Below are 3801 nucleotides of genomic sequence, written 5' to 3' on the forward strand. Positions count from 1 at the left end.
TATCATCAACATAAATTTGGGCCAGTAGGGTATCTTTACCCTTTTTCTTAATGAATAAGGTTGTATCAGCTTTACCCCTGACGTAATTTCTAGTCAGCAGGAAACTGGTCAGCCTCTCATACCAAGCACGTGGTGCTTGCTTGAGGCCGTACAGAGCCTTTTTAAGTTTGTAAACATGGTTTGGGAACTTATGGTCCTCAAAACCTGGAGGTTGATTTACATAAACCTCCTCGTTTATAACTCCAGTAAGAAATGCACTTTTGACATCCATTTGGAATAATTTAAAATTCATGTAAGATGCATATGCACATAATATTCTAATTGCCTCTAGCCTTGCCACTGGGGCAAAGGTCTCACCGTAGTCTATACCTTCTTGCTGACTGTAGCCCTGAGCTACAAGCCTTGCTTTGTTCCTGACTACGTTTCCTTGTTCATCCATCTTGTTCCTGAAGACCCATCTTGTTCCGATGGTCTTTTGACTCTTTGGATGAGGCACTAACTCCCATACATCATTTCTTCGAAATTGATCGAGCTCCTCTTGCATTGCGTTCATCCAGAATTCATCGTACTCAGCTTCAGCGAAATTCTTCGGTTCTTGTACTGAGACGAAAGCAACATTGCTGAGGTACTTCCTGAGTTGATTCCTCGTCATCAGGGTATTCCTAGCAGAATCAAGGATTGCACTTTCGGAGTGCCCTTTTGGAATCCTTATTTCTTTGGGTAGATTTATGTCTTGTGCTGTTCCTATTTCAACAATCTCTGCAGAAGTAGATGGGTTAGTAAAAGTAATCTTAGGTTCACTCTTACTCTTGGTCAGCCTTTTCGTGAATGACTCAGTAGCTGGTTCTGGGTCAGCGATGGTTACTGAGTTTGGATCATCTTCGGTCAGCGGCTGGTATCTACCTGCAGGGTCAGTTTCATCGAACTCTACATGTATTGACTCTTCTAAAACTTGAGTTCGCTTATTAAAAACTATGTATGCTTTGCTGTTTGTTGAGTAGCCCAAAAAGATAGCCTCATCAGCTTTTGAATCAAACTTTGCTAAGCTATCTTTGGTATTTAAAATAAAACATCTACAGCAAAAGGCACGAAAGTATCCAATATTGGGCTATTTCAACCAGCATTGTCCTGGCTATTTCAACCATAGTTCTGTTCTTCCTTTCTACAACCCCATTTTGCTGAGGTGTTCTAGGAGCAGAAAAATTATGGTCAATGCCGCTGGCTTCACAGAATTCAACAAACTTTTGGTTTTTGAACTCTCCACCGTTATCACTACGGATATGAACTAATTTTAGGTCTTTTTCATTTTCAATTTTTCTAACCAAATTTGAAAATGTCTCAAAAGTCTCATCCTTGCTGGTCAGTAAGATGACCCACGTATACCGAGAGAAGTCATCTACAATGACCAAGGAAAATCTTCTTCCACCCAGACTCAGCGGCTGGACTGGACCAAAGAGATCCAAGTGTAGCAACTCTAACGGACGTTTAGTTGAGACAATGTTTTTACTGTGAAAAGATTATTTGGTTTGTTTTCCAGCTTGGCAAGCGTGGCATAATTGACCTTTTTGAAATTTAAGTTCGGACAGTCCCTCAACCAATTGCTTTCTTGCTAGTTTGGCCAGGAGGTCCATGCTTACATGACCAAGTCTCCTGTGCCATAGCCAGAAATTTTCTTCCTTTGTTACTAAGCACACAGATTTTGAAAACTTTTTCTCTAAGTCTAGCATAAAGACATTATCTATCCGAGGGGCAGTTAAAATTAACTCATTTGTTTTACCCTCGTATATTTTACATCCAGTAGCATCAAATATAACTTTTCTCCCATTGTCACATAGCTGAGCTACGCTGAGTAAGTTATATTTGAGTCTGCTGACTAGGGAGACAGATTCAATAGTAGGATTACCTCCGATGGTTCCTGAGCCTACTATCTTACCCTTCTTGTTGTCTCCAAAACTTACGCTCCCTCCTCGTTTACGTTCAAACGTGATGAACTGAGTTTCATCACCCGTCATATGCCTTGAGCATGCGCTGTCAATATACCACATCTTTGACTTCTCGACACATCTCAGGCTTACCTGCATTGTAACTAGTTACTTTTAGGTACCCAATTCTTTTTGGGTCCTGACTTGTTAGGTGCAACAGGTATAGCATCATACTTTATTTTATGGCGGCATACATGGACAGTATGGCCATTCTTTCCACAGAAGTCACAACTGACCTTCTGTTTAGGATTTTTTACTGACTTGTCAGCACCCCAGTGCTGAGCGTGCCAGCACACCTTAGTGGTGTGTCCTAACTTCCCACAAAAGTCACACTGGACTTTTCGCTGGGGATTCCATCTCTACCGAGTACCTTGGTATTGAGTTCTCAGAGGAATGTTATTTTTATTTGGAACCTTTAGTTGGTTCTGGATGGTTGTGACGTCCTTCCTCAGTTTCTTTGAAACTGTCTGGACTTCAGAGACATACTCATGCATGATCTTCATGTTATCATGCAGAGTCGAATTGTCCTGAAGAAGGTATCTGAGGTCACTCAGTTTGACCTCTTCCACTTCGTCACAGCGCCTGCTGAGTGCTCTAACTTTCTTATTACACTTCTTGACAAGTGTATAGAGATCACTCAGGGCATTAACCATATCGTTTCTGAGCTGGGGAAGAGAAATTACCTCATTTGATTGTTCCTCATCATCTGATGCGATGGATGGGTCAGCATGCTCAGAGACGTATGGCTCAGCAAGTTCGTCAGCCATGAAGCATATCTTCGCTGACTCGGTGGCCTCAGTTTCTGTGGATGAAGACTCATCGCTATCGCTCCAAGTAGCCACCATTGCTTTCTTCCCACTTTTCTTGTCTTTCCTCAGCGTGGGGCAGTTTGACTTAATGTGGCCAGTTTGATGGCACTCAAAGCATGTAATGGGCTTTGAGCTGTCCTTTCTGTATTTGCTGTCACTTGAGTCAGCCTTATACTTATCAAACTTTCTATAAGGATTTTTAGAGTATTTGTCACTCTTCTTGAATAGCCTTTTCATCTTCCTTGTGAACATAGCCATCTCATCATCATCAGTTGAACTCCCGTCAGTGGAGTCAGCTTTCATGACAAGTGACTTCTGCTTCTTGTCTTTAGATTTTTCCTTCACCTCAAAGTTTTTCATGGATATCTCATGGGTCAGCAATGAACCGATGAGTTCGTCATATTTGTAGGTGGTTAAATCCTGAGCTTCCTCAACTGATGTCTTCTTTGCTTGCCAGTCCTTCGGAAGACTCTTGAGTATCTTTTTGACTTGTTCTTCCTCAGTGAAGATTTTCCCAAGTCTCTTGAGCTCATTTATGATGTTGGTGAACCTTGCGTTCATGTCTGAAATGCCCTCATCATTGTTCATCTCGAACAGCTCGTACAGTCTCATCTGCTGATTCACTTTGGATTCGCTATGATTATTTCTTTTGCTGTGTAACTGCTGACTTCTTTCAACTTTATATCATACTTACTTTTCTTATTCAAATACTGAGTTATGATATATGCTAATAAGTACTGAGTTATTATGTATCTTCATTTATATCAGCTTTGTTTAACACTTACAATATTTATTGACTAAATGATATGCTGATAACATGTTTGACATGAACCTATACACTTATGAAATATTCTGATAAGAACTCATTGAACAACAAATTATTCAGCGCACTCTATATGTCTAAAAACTTCCGCCTAACACTGAGTAAATAGAATATGTGATATAGCTGACCTATATCTGAAAACTGACCTTAGACTTACTCATTTAAATCCTTAAATGTCTTAAGTAAA

The sequence above is a fragment of the Euphorbia lathyris genome, chromosome 3 (genome assembly GCF_963576675.1).
Source record: "Euphorbia lathyris chromosome 3, ddEupLath1.1, whole genome shotgun sequence".
NCBI classification, from domain to species: Eukaryota; Viridiplantae; Streptophyta; class Magnoliopsida; order Malpighiales; family Euphorbiaceae; genus Euphorbia; species Euphorbia lathyris.